Genomic DNA, 17651 nt, shown 5'->3' with positions numbered 1-17651 from the left:
ACTTCGAGATGAAACCATTGCTTGACTTTCCAAATAAAAGTTGGAATTATAATTTTTTTCTCTTTCCCTTTTGCTAAGCTACAGTTAAAAGATCAGGAAGTTGAAGAAATGATAACATCTCAAAAGAGAAGTCAGTTCAAGAAAAATAGCAAGTTTATACTGAGAAGATCCCTCTCTGGATGCAACTCCCCAACCCTCCTGCATAAAACTTCTCTTCAATAAGGCAAGGATGCCCCTAACTAGAGAGGTGCATGGAAAAACTCCTAAACCAAGAACCTAATCCAACTAGGCAGGAAATTCATTACCAACAAACTTTGTGAAATCAAGTAGGTTACAGAAGGGCCAAATGTCAGATGCTGGAAAATGAAGGGCCACACAAAGAATAATTAGAAAGTTGAGAGCTAGGAGTGTATAAGGAAAGTGACAGAGACTAAATGTCTTTTCACTTCATGCTAAATGACAGGTAATGGTAATTTTCATTATGTGCCAAAATGGTCAAGTCACATGACAATGGTCTGATGGTCTGAGAGTGAGATATCCTAAGCTTTGCCATTGAATAACTCTGAGTCATGTTATAGATAGGTCACTTCAAATTCTGTAGCTAAGATTCTTCAATTGTAAATAACAATTAAAATATTCTCTCCTTTTATTTTCATAATGTTTAAAATACAATAGACACAGAGTCATCCTGATAATTCCTTTTTTTTTTTTTTTCCTCAATTCCCATCTGGAATTGCCTGACAGAAATTAATAAATCGGAAACTTAAATGAAGATATTACAATTTAGAAAATTTATTATTCTTGTAATAAAAGATCTGTATTATTATCTTTTTATTTTTAAAAATATTACTGTTTCCTTAATTTATTATTTTCACTGAGAGATGGCATTAGATTTTATTTTTTCATAGCTACAGAGTTTACAACTTCTTCTATAATTGTTAGCCCAATATTGTCCTGCATTGTCAAAAATGCTCCAGTCAAATGAACAAGACAATTCTAGCCTCTATTAAGGCTTGTTTTATATTGTTTGGTGAAGTAATTTGAAATTCTACTGTATTTCTCAAATCTTCCATTTTTCTCAAGTTTAAAACAGTTTCTTTAAAGTTAATAACCTATATTAATGCCTCAGATCACTACTTGCTAAAAAGCAGATTCCTCCAAAGTTTTTCTGTATATATCATCACAATTAATTAAAAATACATTTATTCACAAACTTCCTGATCATTTCTAGTTAGCATATTACCCTCAGAGATAATATACATTTCCTGCAGACACATAAATAATATATAAATTATTTTTCAACTTGGTGTGCTTTACAGCTATAGGCCAAATAAAGAAAAGCAATTTATGTTAGCCGCCAGTATCAGTTTACATTTTTACAGTTGTTTAGACAACTGACAAAAATATCATAGTTGAAAATCAGTCTTTTTATCAGATTGTGTGCTCATTGGGTTTGTTTTTTGTGTCTTCATTTTCCAACTCTTGCTACTGCCAGGCACAGCAGGAAATTCAGCTGAAGTCAAAAGACTAAGTAAATAAACAAAGCAGCTGCTTTAGAATTCTTCAAATAGGGCCAAGTTCTGAATTACAGGGCTAGCTAAAATAAGGAAAGTAAAATCTTAAACCATTATAAAAATGCTTGATATCTTTCCTATCATAAAGGACATTTCATTCAGTTTTTAATAATTCAATTTTTTTTTTTTAATGAAGGAAGTGCAAAGGCAGATTGCACACTGAAGTCTAAGGGTTTACCTGCATCTGGATTTGGGTGCACACTTGTGGCTCCTATTTGACTCAGAAGAAGCCTGAGGCCACAGTTTTGCCCTGAGCGATTTGTGACAGATGGTGAATAACAAATAAACTTGCTAAGCAGAGATCAAGGGCTTTGGGTAAGCATCTCAGATTCTTGCCTGGGAATAGGCGAGAGCGTTGCCATAACTTGTATTTCAGCAACATTTACCTGTCAGTAAACCTTACAAGGAAATGTAAACAAGGAAAGCAGCAGGATGGGACAAATGCATTAACTAAATGTGGTCACAGATGCTCAAAGTTTGTTGCTTTTGACTGCTGATCATTGTCACCTTCTTTAACAAGACATGTAACCTCATCTGACACACAGGCAGGGTAAAAAAGAGGGACAGCTGACAGTTCATGCATTTTGCCAACGCAATGGACAACAGGGAAAAGCTATGCTGAGAAAGCCTTTCATCATGCCATCACCTTAGGATGACATTATCAATCTACTGTACTGTGCCAAGATGCTTCATGTGCCTTCATGAAAGGAGTTCACAATAAAATAAATGTGTTTTGGAAATGAGAACCTCTTCAATAGGTGCGGTATCTAGTTTGGAGCCTGGTTTTAGGCAGAACCTGCTAAAGCAGAGGGTTATTTTAGAGAGAAATGTTTTTCTGTAAACATTGACTGGAAACAGGTACAAAGATTTGTAAGGAAATGCTGTTTAGTGCAAGTTTGATGCAAACACTTGAATCAACATCCTAGTTAATGTTCCACTGGACTTTATTTGACTAAAATATCACTAATTCAGTAAAACAGCAGTTTTGCAGTTTGCAATGTAACATTCTCATGTTAACTCCAAAAAAGGTAGTGCTGAATTGATGTTCCAGTTTCATACTGTAGCTACAGTATTAGTTTTGACACTGTCTGCATGCAGGTGGTTTATAATGCATAATATTGATCTGGAGTTTTGTTAGCCCTCCCTGCCTTCAGCTGTATATTAACTTTTAGCCTTGATCTTAAAAGTTAAGATGGATGTTCAGTATTATTACCTAGCAGAAAGGGTAAAAAATCAATTTTGTCTCCTCTTGCTTTATTCCCTCATCTTCCAGTGCTTGAGCAGTGGGGTTGTAGCAAATGTCAGCATAAAATAATTTATTCACTGATGTTGTGACAACTTCTGTCAGATGAATATATTACTATAGGTACATTGATGCTCCTGAAATCAGCTTTCTGGTTAAGAATAAGAAAAGAGTATAGCAAGCAATCAACTGTTTTTAATGGAGAAATACCTTCAAAAGGACTGCATTGCAGAAGGAGGGTAGTAAGATCTAGCTAAGAAAAACCTAAGTGTAAATAATGCCTTTTTCAACACTGGTGCTTATAGATGATAGCTGCTCATTACAGTTTATGGGTTTTAAAGTTGACCTGTACAGATAAAAGAGAAGGGTTTCAAAAATTTTGACTTTCTGTTTCCAAATATTAAATCAAACAAAGGAAAGATTGTCATATTTACTAACCCTGTGCTAAGTAATGAGAAAAAGCTTTCATTAATCTTTAGTTTGAATTCTTGATATAGAAATTTTCTATTAAAATATATTGATGAGTACTCTAAATTTCATTTTGTGGCTTTGTCTCACAGCATGCTTTGGGACTAGGAAATAAAAACCTGCTTTCCCACCCTGCCTTCAGGGCAGTACTCAGCCACAGACAAGGATTTGTGCCACTATAGCCTAGTCTATCCTAACCTTTTAAATCACCTTAATCCTCTGCTACCCTGTCATCTATAACTCAGTTTGTAAAGGCAGGCCTCATTCAGCCCTTCAGTACATCTCTTCTACGTTTCAGTATTTTACACAGATGTAATGTAGATTAGAATCTGAGTGAAATCTTCACTACTGAAAAGAACATTGAACTCCCAGACTTTCCTCATGTTGATGGATCTGTGCTCATGCACAACAATTCCTTGTACAATATTGTCTACATGATAGAGATAAAAATGTAACAGAACAAGTTATCAAGCTACACTAGGAAAAATTATGTAATTAACTTGTTCTTTTAAGATGATATTATGCAGACTACTGACATACCAAAGCATCTGAGATCAGATAGTTATGTTCTTCTGATCTCCCTTAAAATGATGTAAGGGGTACTTCTGTTGAAAAGTACAGAATCTTATACCTATTTAAACTTACTGAATATCTCTGTAAATGACTTCATATAATGAAATCCTTATTGGATTGGTCTTTAGATATTTTATAAGATGGTATTAAAATGCTTTTAAGACACCTCCTATCCTCTTAACCTTCAAATAGAACCAAATCTACTCCTGATAAGTACAATATTCCTATTTAAAAATTAAGCCAAAAATCACCTGAAAAGATTAAACACTCTAGAATGTAAAATAAATGCTATACATTCACTTTTATGCTTCTTTACAGTTTTTTTTTTTTTTTGAGCATTTGAGATTATTAAATTGAGAATTGAAAGATATTTTTGTCTTTTAAACACTTGAGATATTATAGACAAATGATAGCAAGGACAATGTTAGCATACAATGACCTGAAAAAAATGATATTAAAATAATGGTTTTAAATTTCCTGACACATTGCTGCATTGCTGTTGCTTTTTTCCTTTGTGTTTGGTTTTTTTTTTTTTTTTTTTTTTTTTTACAATTCAGCTTGTATTTATGGAGCTTAGACTCTCATTTTCTGCTTATAGTCAACGATATTTAAGTTTTTTGAAAACACAGACATATAACCATGCAATGTTAAATATAACTTTTGAAAGCAATACCTTAGATGCTTATAGAACTGCATAAAATGTAGGCCCTTTTTTATCTTCTAAGGACTTTCATAAATCCTAAAATTTTAAAGCATGTATGTTTTTTATTTAAAAAGAAAATACATTACTTCAGTGTTTGATAAGTCAAGATAAACCTAATGGACACTTTTGTAGAAAAGGAAAATTAATGATGAATTTTTGCTATATTTCACATTAACTAATAGAAACCAAGATCAGAAATATAAACTTATGAGAAGTTGCTTCTTTTCTCTACTATGAGAATAAAATATTTTTCTTTTTTTTTTTTAATTTTAAAGTAATTTATTTTGATTCTATCAGGCTATTTTGAATAACATACACTTTAACAGTAATTCTGCTAGCAATTATAAAACTGTAGGGAGATTAACCCTTTATTGAATTGTCTGCACATCTTAAGCCAATTAACCATTCATTTATGTACCCCAAGATACAAAATAAGTGCCTTTTTCTTTAAGAAATAAACCCCAGAAAATTTAAGAGCATGAGTAGATTACTGCAGTGCATGGAAATAAATACAACATAATAAACCCACTCATTTTAATGATGTTTACATATGTAACAGCATATCTATGAAAATTATTCAGATGTGAGCTGTAAATATACAGACAGGCACAGAAGCCAATTGAAATCTTCATTGAAGGTAATTCTGTACCTGGGAAAATAGAAATTTTGTCATGCAGCAAATTCTGTGGTTTTGGTAAAAACAGCGCCAGGTAACAAACTTCTAAGGTGTAATTCTTTACCTCCCTCTATGATATTGCCATGCTGTTTCCCTCTGCTTCAAGAGATAAAACACAGTCATGTACACAAAGGCTATTCTTGGAATGGCTGGGTGATTTAGACTCCTCTAGGGCCACCTTATACAGGATTTGTGCTGATCTAGTGAGGCTGACACCTTGCTCTTCTCATCTGTCTGGGGTGTTCTACTACATACCTATGCACAACGAATAGTGAATTTAGTGGCTTTCTATTCCTGCACCTTTTTTAAGGAATGAACTGAAAACTTTGACTGTAACAGAACATATCGCTCTTTTGCCATTGTGCAAACATGTCCCAGTGTTTCACCTATATATGTAAATAAATCCAGGTGTTTATAGCAGAGGAATATTATCCTGAAAAGTAGCTTGCTTATATCCACAGCTTTAGACAGGTCTCACTCCCAAAGCAGCAGAAGGTACAGTAGAAATAATTCTGCTGCAAAAAGCATTCAATTAAGAAATTACCTTGGTTTCCAACCCAATAAATTTAATACTTATACAATCAAAGAAAACAGAATAATAGTAGTAATAGGTAACTGTAGTAATAGGTTTCAATTCATTCCCTACATATCCAAATATTAAAATGGATGATTATCAAAGGAAAAGTGGCTGATCTATACCAGCAAAAGCTTTTCTAGATTCAGGTCTGTGGAGTTGTTTGTCTTTGGTCAAACTGCAAATTTTGTTTCTCATAGTTGCCCATGAAGTAGAAAAAAACTTCTAGATGACCAAATAGAAATTAAGTATAATATAAATATATCAGTCACATAATTGTGTGTGTTTTGAGGAGTGGGTGTCTGAAAAGCATAGTTTAAGGTGGTAGTTTGAAGCAGCACTGAACTGCTGTCATGAAGCTGAAATAAATTATTGTCAATAGAAAAATCAAGGAAGAAACAGAAATTAAAGTATATCAGAAGTTCAGAAAGAAGAAGATGATATTTTTATGTGTTCCTGAGTGGACTCTGTGGGACATATATTTCTGGAATGGCATGATTTTTGATCTGAAAACATACTTTTTCCACTTGGGAAAGCAATTATTGTCTTAAAGAAAATTGCTTTGTCTGAATTATTTTAGTTAGAGGTTATTTTTTTAATAATATTTTCTGAAATTCAGAAGAAATATATGGATATATTAAGAACTGACAATTTAAAAATTTTTCCTTTAAATGGAAGGCTAGGGCTGACCTGCACTTTAGCAAAATTACCCCTTAATCAACATTCCTACAAACTCAAGAGAAAAGCATTATTTTTTAAGGATTTTCTAATTCATATATCAATTTACTTTAAATCATATTAAAGACAACCAAAAATATATTAATAAAAATAATGAAAAGAAATCTTACAATAACATGAAGTTTTTATTACTATTGAGATCAGAATTGCCAGGAGAATATTACCTTATTTCACCCACTGAGGGCTTAAGCTCTGCTTTCAAACAGTACATAGACATTTAGATGGAAAGGCTATTGCAAATATCAAAGTCTGAGAGGGTGCATTGCAGGTGTACCCCAGATCTCCTCTCCTTCTGTGGAATTGCACCCCCTGAGTCCTAAAGCAGTTCTGAAAACACCTGCTTGAACATTATATTTTCAGTTCATGTCTGAGCGGTTTCATTTCTGTGCTAGCCTCATGAGGATGGAACAAAATTAAACCAAGACACCATAGGTAAAATTTGTGTGTTATGTAATGTCACGTGTAGGGCAAAATGTTGTTTCTGAGTAGAGGAATGCTGTTGTCAAGAATTCCACTGAGAATATCTACATGTGCTCAGAACACCATGGCTCTTTTCACCATTGTTCTGAGTGAACAGAGCTGACACTTCACATCCACCACCTGGGATAGATCCTGGCATTAACGTTCAGAAGCCCAAAGCTTCACTTTAAAATACAAGAAAAAGACTACACATAATCATAAGAATCACTCTCCCCATCTATTTCACCTTTGGCTAGGCTTCTAAATAAAAAAAAAAAAAAAAAAAACAGAGTGAAGCAATTAGGGAAACAATTTCATGTCAGTTTCCCCACAGACCTTTCAGTACCTCCCCAAATAAATTGTTTAGAGTACTTGTATGTATAAAAGAATACAAATGGAGACATAATCTACTATAAAAGAAGGGTTTAAAATACAATTTTTAAATATCCCCAAACAATCTATATATCCTAACTGGGAATTTTACCTCAACAATCCTATTTAGAATTGCATGGACAGTTCCCTAAACTTACTGAGGGCTGTGTGTGTGTGGATATGTATGCACACACAAATAAACTTCCCACTTACTCATTAGTAGTTCCATGAATTTAAGGGGGAAGCATAGGTGAAGTATGGAGTTTATTAATGTAAATACTATTAAGTGATAGAAAATTTTAACAGCAAAAATGTCTTAAATTCCTGGCTATCTTTTAGCTTAGCTTAAAAGCTTCAGGATAATATTAAAAAAACCACCTACTTCGGGTTTTCCTCTCAACCTTCTAAAGAATTTTGACAAATCCTTTCTCTCTATGTAGTTATTATACATTTTTGCTGAGGTGTGATAGTGGAATTTGTGTTTAAGCACTGAGGATGCCAAAGAACTAGTTGTTTTTACACCACAGGGATCAACTCCTCAAAATGACACATACTTCTTTTCCTCTCTTAAAGAAAATGATAAAGTATTAGGCCATCTGAAGAGATGACAAGTAGCTCTGCTGCAGATATAGGGAACTAAAAACCAGTAATAAATACTTTTGAGTTTTTTGTTTTTGGAGTGTGAACTGATTAAAAATGTGATCCAGCCCAGTGGAAATTGAAACTGTAATAAATTTCCTGGTTTTCATTCCCATTACTTCTTATTTATTCTCTATTCACCATGACACATCGTATGGAAGAAAGCTGAAAATGTTGTTGGAACTTTATTCAGAAATTATAAGTGGCACATAGAATTGGTGACTATATGAACAGTTTAATAAAATTAATTCAAAATTAAACTACAACACTAATTTTCTGCCTTTTTTAAATCTGGAGTAAATCATGTCTTCCCTCAGGGTACTGACACTTCTCAGAACTGTAGGGTACTCATAGAAACTGCCATTCTCTTTTATTTAATGATTTTTTTTCCCCTTTGTTGTCCTTTTCAGATTTTTCTAGAGAAAAGACACACATATCTGAAATTTGGCCTGAGTATTATTAATGAGGGATGTAAAAATCAGCACACATGGACTCCCAGACATATTAAACCACAAAAATGGCTCACAGAAGTTCTTTGCATGTGTTGTGGATCACCGTGAGGGAAATATCCTTTAGCTCAGTTGCAAACTTCAATTAGCAGATATCTTTGGACAAGTAATCCCTTTTGAACTGCACTGAATTTTCTTCATATATATAGTCAGTCTATTTCAAATCTCAGCTTCTCATCATACAGTGATGTAGAACACACATAACGGAATGTTTCAAAATTCTATGTTACCACACATTACTTTTAATTCAACTAATTTAAAATGCCAAGAAATGTCTATTAATGTGAAAAAATGTTCAAGAATATTTTATCAGAATTATGGCTATCCCATTTGAATCCCTGATTTTGTTGGTTTCTTTTCCTTGAGAAGAAATATTGAGTTTTTAGCAAAAATAAAATGACCCAGCAAATGCAGTGAGGTTTGATATGAGGATCAGAATCCATAACTATCTAGAAAATTAGGGTTCTAAAGCTTTTCTGTGTCTGTGTACCCATGTAAATAATGAAATAGGAAAAATGATTTCTTTTTATTATTGTCCATTTACTTTAGCTTTACTTCTGATGGTTTTTATCAGACTTCAAACTTACAAAGTACCTATATTAGAAAAAAAGTCACTCTGTATAAAAACCTCAACATTTGAAAATAGCTAGCAGAGAGTTGATCAAACCAATATGATTCACTATGCCGTCAGGTGGACAAAAGCATTATTTTTGCCTTTTTTGTCTTTAGGGTTTTGTTCTCAAACACATAATCATATCATATGTCATATTGCACAGCATAGTCTCCCATAGCTAAATAATATCCTGGAGATCTGCAGCAGAGCACCAGGTGTATTTAGGAACTCTTTTACCAAAATATCATTATCTTCAAACAGGTACTCTGTCTCTCATTCCATCCCCATTTCTTTTTTAGTATTTGGTGCATTACTAATATATGATGCCATCCTAAGCCCCTTTTTTTTAAACTACTTATTAAATATCCATATTCCAGTTACTATCATCATTGCCATATTCAATACTGCATTTTTACTTTCAAGGGGTGTTAATGCCAGGGTGTTAATCATGAGAGTGGCAGTAGGTACATCCTTATACTATTACAGGATCAACAAGTCTTCTGTTGTTAAAGCAAATTACTGATAACAAGAAATGGATTTTTTAAAAAAGAGAAAAATAAGCAAGGAGCAGTACACTGGTCTGCAGCTGGATGGGCAGAGCAAGAGTTTAGGTTACAATCCATAACAATGCACTGTTTCCCATTCAAGGTGACTGCAAATTCAATTCTTCCTGGCAGCACAAATTATTCACCTCTCAAGTCATCCTTCTGACACTGAATTCGGTTGCACAAGAAAATGTGTCTGGCAGCCTTGAAATGGAAACAGACAAATTGCAAAGAAGGGTAGCAAGGCATCTGAGCACTTGTGCCGCATCTTGCTGACAGATGGGAGACGTAGCACCAGTCACCAGTGCTTGCATCTCCAGTGCAGTTAAAGAAAAGAAAGCATTCATCAGGCCCTTCATTTCTCATTCCTCAAACAGAAGGCTGTTTACATCATGTCAGCAAATGATTACCCTCTGCTGCTGTTGTTGTGCTACCTATTGGAAAAGGTGAAGGGGTTATGTTTTGAAATTCCATGGAGATGTTGATTAAGGAAACAAAGGAAGCTGGTTCTTAACACCCAATGCCCTCCTTCTTTCTCCCCCCACTCCCCCACCTCCCCCCCCCCCAAAAAAAATAGGAAGCAAGCATCATCACACTCACATTTTTGACATGAGAAATGAGGAGTTTTTTGAGAGGACAATGAATTCAAAGCTCAAACTGCTTACATATGTCAAGGGAGAACCACAGAATCTAAGCTCTTTCCCTTCCAACTGACTCATGTCTTTTGGTTGTTTCTGTGGTTTTCAGCCTTTATCGTGTTCTTATCTGACAGCTGACCTGGGGTAGCATGGATCTCAGATTTCCTTGGTTCTTTTTAGGTCTTCATTAATTATGCCTGAAAAACCAAAGTTGTTCCATCTGTGAGGAACTCCGCAAAATTATAACTTTGTGAATGACTCCATATCGGACCATCATTGGAAAAAAATGATACATAAACTGAAAAAGATGGGGAACTACTGTTTTAGCCATTGAATGTGCTCAGAATCACAAGGAATCATACAATCTTTCCAAGGCCTTTGTCAAGAGCATGACTCAGTTTAACAGCTCACGATTTTTCGAAACTTGGAGGCAGAGCGTTTGATTGTCAAAGAAGACAAATGAAAGGTAGAATTTGCCTTATATGAAAATAACTGAGCACAAAATTATTGTGGTGATTTCCATGCTTTATTTCAGACCAGGTTGTCACCAGACCTTTTTACTTTTTTCTTTGATTGTGTGCATTTTACAGCTCCTGAAGCACATATTTTTCTTCCTCAGTGGTTTAGTCTGGTATCTGGACCTAGATAATTGTTTAAAGAATTATTTCATGTGTATGTAATATAGGTAATTACATTCAGTTCAGGCAGGTCTTTCCTTCCTGTTCAAAACTGCTGTGTAAACAACTCAAGCCTTCCATCTGTGTGATGGTTTTATTTCTCTTTGCTCAAGCTCTTTAAGACAGCTAGACCTTTAGTGCCTTTTCTGTCTTGGAAGATAATTTCTTGCTTTCTTTTAATTCATATCTATCTCTGGTACACCGGAGACATCATCCTTTCTCAGAGTGATAAATCTCCACCAAGTACATTACACTGGATTTCTTTTATTTCTGCCATGCACATTTTAATTGATACTGCTTCTTTTTTTTTTTTTTTCCATGCAGACGTGAAGTGTGGCTGCCTTTCCTTCTTATCCTGTGCAAGTTTTACATTAATACCTGACATACTCTGAGTTCTGCCCCAATATTTATTTCCTCTGTGGGCCACTTGAGTCACTTCTACAAAGGCAGATACCTGCACAGAAAATCCCTTAGCCTTAGTTGTACCCTACAGAAGAATATCTGGTTCTGTAATGTTTCCGTTTCCAGACAGGCTCTCTAAAGAGGCTAATTTTAACATGAAAGACCCAATGTAATAAATAAATAAATAAATATTTATCGTTGTGAATATTTGAAGAGGACAACAGCAGAATGTTTATATTTATAAAACTGTCCCAGTTCTACCTTCAAAAAAAAGGAACAGTCACATGTATGTGGCCAATCCAAAATTTGTATTTTCATTTCAAAAAAGATAAAACTTAATCTAATATTTTTTTTCTCTTTATTTTGACAAATTTGTGTTTTACTTAAAAGCACAATTGCCATTTTCAAGCTTTCTGGAGTGTCAGTGTCTCTAATTATTCCATCTGTATCTGACATCCATGCTCTATATGTTTCTAAAATGTTTTCATTCAGAGATTACAACTATAAAATACTATGTATATATGGGGATGGTTTTACATTGATAAAAGAGAGCCCAGTCTTGAAAATATTAAGTATTTAAGACCTTAAAGAAATACAGAGAGTAAAGCTTCCATATTTATGCCCAAGGCAGAAAATAGAAAAACGAGAGATGAAAGGACTCTCTTGGTCCTCTTGCTCGTGGTGTAGCAGATAGTTCTGTTTTGCCTATTTGGCAGAGCAACTTTCCTGGACCACCACTAGAGTCACCCCTGGTAATTCTGGAGGTTTGAAAAGTGGACAGGTTCCTTATCTAGTAATTATACTGGCAAAAGTTTAAATAATCCTACTGAAAAACCCAAGGAGCTTGGATGGAATACCTAATTTCAAAGGCACACTTTTAAAGTGATAAGAATCAAGAATATGAACCAAAAAAATTCTATCAATCCTTGTTGATGAATTAGCCTGTTATACAAATCTTTCATCTTTGTTACATAATGTATATATTTTATTCAGGATAACATAGTAACCCAAACAGTGTGTAAAGCATCCTAACCCTGTAAGAGCCTACCTGAAATACCTGTAAGTACTCTGAACACGATCTGGCACACAGAACAGAACTGACATGTTAAACATGAAACTGCTTTTACAGCAATACTCCTGTTAGCCATAAGGAATTTGAACAACAGGGAATTGTGTTCTACAGACGTTCAGTTTGCCATTAGTACAATACAACAGTACTTTTCTTATTTCTATCCAGTGTTCATATGCTATTCATTTTGCAGTTTGGCTACACTTTGCTCTGTTCCTGATTCTAGACTTCAGGTGCATGGTGACTTATGGCTCTGACTCCAACTTCTGCATAGGACTCTGCTAGTTTTTATGATCCCACATTAGGTAATTCACACCACTGCTGATGATGTTATGAATAGCCAGCATAAAATGAACACATGATTAAGTCACAGACATTGACAATAAAAAGAAAATCGTAATTTGCTCTAGACATGTCTAGATAGTTGCAGCAGACCCTATTGAAAGCAGGACCATTTGGAGAGTGTTTTAAATCTTTAACTTCTGACAGGTAAGTGTTTTAAGGCAAAGAACTTTGCATGTATATATAAATCAGGAAGAGCAAATGTATGATCTCTATAAATATGAGTATATAGGTGTGGGACTGTTTAACAGCCAGACTTCAGAAGTATCAGTGGGGAAACAACTATATGCCAATAGCAAAAGTTTAGTGTCTTAACAAGCAAATAGTATATTTCTACATCTGGAACCAGTATACAACCTGAATTAAGCCTGGGTTAGGTAGTTTAGGATTTCTGATGACATTTTTCCTTCATGTTTAAGCTGGATTTTCAATCTCCTCAAAGAAGCATGATCAGACTTTGAAACAGTGTGGAGCTCTCAAATCCCTTTCAGAAGCCATTTTAGAAGTCATTCACACTACATAGCAAATCACAAAGTACAGCTTATTCCATACCAACACATGGAGACTTTCCTCCTTACACCTGAGAAGTTCAGAGATGGAATTGGTTTGTGCACTACTTCAGCATTTAGATTTAGATTCAGAGGCAGGCAGAATGCTGATGTGACTTTTTTGGAGACTGTTGTCTAAGTCAGAATGATGACCCCCCTTTCAATATTTGCAAATAAAATAAAGTTAAAATAAAAATAACTATGTTAAAATATGTAAGAAAAGGAATACAATATGCCCTACCAATATAAGTAGATAACTATGTCAGTATATCCCCAGAAGAACAAAAGGAAAAGTAACATTTTAGTGATGAGCTAACCTACAAGACCATTATTACTGAAAGTTTGTTAATACATAAAGAATATTCCTATATCCTGTGTTAGGACTTAAATCAATTAGCATTATGGCAAGAGAGGCATGAGAATAAGATAAAGAATGGATGTGCAAGGGCTTTGAGGAGGTGGTCTAGATAATTCATTCTTCCAGGCTGTAAGTGCTACATTTTTGACTTTCTTAACCCAAAAATTGTGTAAAAGTCAATAGCTAGGAGCACTGCAAATCAAAAACAAAGATGTATCAGCATGTTTCTGGCAAGGAGTAAGACAAAGATAAAAGTGGAAACATGTGGTGAACAGCTTCAGGGGCTGGATCTGGCCTCTTGCCTGAACAGGGCCAAAACAGATAGCATGCCACAGTGCTCAGTTTGTCTCAATTAATTAATAATGGATAATAGGAGTATGATCTTTCTCTCTTTCTATCTCCCTGATTACACATTCACACCTATCTCCATTTTCTCTCCGAATGATGCTGCTACACTTAGGGCAAAATCTTCCTACTCTACTACTTCTGTCTTTCAGAATAGTATTCCTGAATTTCTTTGCCTCATTAATTCATAATATCACCTGAAAATCTATTTTTTCAGGCCAGCTAGTTTGAGCTTTTCTCTATTGACCTACTAACACCTTATTTCCCTGTCTATGAGTGCTTATATCAAGATATGTGGATCTCACCACCACATTTTCATAGGCTTAGTGCCTCTAAACCTAAAATTGTGGGTTTTTTTTGAAGAACAGAGTGAAAAATAGTGTATAAAAAGTGTATTGAATGCACCTTTACAGCTATCGGCCCATAACATTTTTTTCCATTTCTTTATCATGCAGAGAAGCATTCTATCATACAAATTATGGCAAATTAACAACCAGAGATTTGAAAGATGTTGCATAAATGAAGCTGGGTTTTATGATCAGAATCATCGACTATTTGAAGACATCTTCAGCACATGCTTCTAAACTGACTCATTATCAGAATTTATAGCTTGATTTTCAAAGTGATACAGTCCCATAAAATAGCAGATATCTCAGTTATCTGTGCACTTATCTGTTTAGATAGATAAATAACTTTCTAGCTCATTTACATGCAGATTATTTTGCATAAATCCTTCCATGCATTTATATCTTGGTTGCCAAACTCTCTTTGATATCGATGAACATGAATCATGTAATCATTTCAGCTGAAAAGGGCCATAAAGATCACCTGGTTCCAGCACCCCCGTCACTGGCAGGGACAGTCTCCACTAGACCAGGTTGCTCAGAGTCCCATCCAACTTGGTCTTGAACACCTGCAGGGATGAGGCATCCATCCACAACTTCTTTGGGCAACCTGTTTCAGTGCCTCACCACCCTCAAAGTGAAGCATTTCTTTCAAATATCTAATCTAAACATACCCCCTTTCAGCTTAAATCCATTTTCCATTGTCCTATTAATACACACCCTTGTCAAAAGTCCCTCTCCAGCCTTCTTATAGGCCCCTTTAGGTACTGGAAGGCTACAATAACTCCCTGGGTCCTTCTCTTCTCTAGGCTGAACAATCCCAACCTTCTCAGCCTGTCTTTGCATAGGAGAGGTGCTCAAGCCCTCTGATCATCTTCATGGCTCTCCTCTGGACTCGCTCCATCACGTCAGCATCCCTCTGATGTTTGATGTCTCAGAGCTGGATGCAGCACTCACAATAAGATAGCAGAGGGGGAGAATCACTGTCCTTGACCTGCTGGCCGTACTTCTTTTGGAGTAGCCCAGGATACACCTGGATTTCCAGGCCAGGTTGAGCTTCTTGTCAATATATAATAAGGGTTTCAGTTAATTAGGAAAATCTGTTGGCCTCTCTTTCTCTCTTTCTCTAAATTTCTTCTTGCAGGGAAACTCAATTTGTTTTTGTGGCTTGGGCACTAGACTGCATACCTTCTGATTATGGTACTGAACTTTGTGCTTTTTTTTTTAAACTTAAGGAAAGGAATACAACATTCTTACAATCTTCCCTCATAGCAGCTCCCAGGGTTTGGAGTTAATGGGTCACTGGTGTTGTTTAGAGTATTGAACAGTTCACTGATGCAAATAAATATATTTTTTCTTTCAGACTTGGCAAAAGTAGCTGAATAGAAAAGCTCTTGTTCACTGACACTTAACCACACTGTCTTCTACCAGTCATGCAATAAATATATTTAATATTTTTTTCAAAAGGAATCAACAGAAAAATACTACTAGACAAACCAACATTTAATGCTGGTTTCCCTTCCATTCCTGGATCTGTCAGTGAGTTATTGCTTAGCCCTGTAGATGCAGTTCATTTAGCCAATGTACACTGAGATTTATTGAAGCATTTAAAGTTTTGATAACACAATTTGCTTAAATGTTTATGCAACATGTTGTGCTTTGATGTTATAAACTATATAAGAACATATTGTACTTAATGGTAGGGCAAGCACCAGAATGTTAAGAAAGCTGTTTTGAATAATATTTTGCCAAATGTTAAAACTTTCATTTTCACCTCTTTTTGTTCTTTTTTTTTCTTTTAAATTTGTGATGAAACATAGCTATTAAAATCTGGAATAGCCAAATTATATATTTATGTCTGTGAGAGACATGTATCACTGAAACACTTAGTGGTGTGCTATGCATTAGTCTAATAGAACATATTAATTCCAATGAAAAAGAGATATCAGAAAAGTAAAATCACCAAACATTCTTACATCCTTACATAATGCCACAATCCTGACAATTTCCAGTTTGTGATTTTCTTGATTTTTAGTGGATTGTACATATTACTCAAATATGTAAAATTATCCAAAGGCTTATTTTGTTCAGCAACAGAATCTCAATCCTTAAACACTGTTAAATTATGCAACTCCAAAAGTCTTATTGATGTTCTCTCTTTTGTAGGAAGTCTATCTCTAACCATTCAGTTTAAGGGAAAATAAGTGAAAATAATTTCTGAAGTTGACTTTGTAAAATGGTTAATAATAAGCAATTTGTTACAGTAGTCATATTTTATTTAATTATTGCAATATTACTTTGAAAGAATGAAAACCCACAAGTTAATGCTGTGGGTCCCACTCGCCCTTTCCAAACTGCCTGAGAAATGCTCCTTAGGCCTTGGCCTTGAAAATTAGCACCTGGACTCAGCTCTTCCCAAGCCTATCAGAAACACTGTCTGCTCCCAGTAACTGCTAAAAATATCCTGTTTTCCTTTTTAACAGCCTTGGAAAATTGTTATTGCCTGAATGGAATGACATTCCTGTTCTCACACTTTCGCACAACGTACCAACCCAAACTGTGGTCAGGATGTGACCTTGTTTTGACTAAAACCCACTCTCTTTGGACCCTATAAACAGTGGTCCAAAGTGAGGCCCTTTGAGCTCTCCTGGACTACAGAGGGCTGCATCCAGCAACCCCCGTTCTGAGGGGCACACCTCTCAGAGCTAGCAAATCCTCAGTTCAGCTGTACCTGCAGGTATGAATCCTGGGCTGGTACCCTGACTCCTTGAGGCCTTCAGCCATCTGGAGATGCAAAAGCATCAAAAGTGAATATTCCACTGGCATCTGAGGGGAATTTCTCACAGGTACTTTGCTCACACTGACCCTTTCTGTCTGGGGGCATAAATGTGTGAATATGCTATAGCAAATCTGGGAGAAATGCTATTTTCTTAAACATTTAAGAAACTTGGATATTGAAGTAAGTTGGACCTGTAAGTAAGCTTGTGACTTATGACTTAAATGCTGCTAAGTATTATTCTTTTGTTAAGAGGTTAAGTTCAACCTAAGTTATAAGCTAAGTGTTGCTAAGTGCTGGTCTTCTGCTAAATTGCTAAGTATAACTTTGAAGTTATGTTAGGTTAAATGCTGTTAAGTGTTACTCGTCTGTTGAATAGTTTAAATTAAGTTATAAATTAAGTTTAAGGTATAAATTAAGGTAAATATAAATTAAATGTTGTTCATTTGTTAAATTGTTAGGTTTA

The sequence above is a fragment of the Camarhynchus parvulus genome, chromosome 5, assembly GCF_901933205.1.
Source record: "Camarhynchus parvulus chromosome 5, STF_HiC, whole genome shotgun sequence".
Taxonomy (NCBI): Eukaryota; Metazoa; Chordata; class Aves; order Passeriformes; family Thraupidae; genus Camarhynchus; species Camarhynchus parvulus.
Note: the sequence above shows the minus strand (reverse complement) of the source record.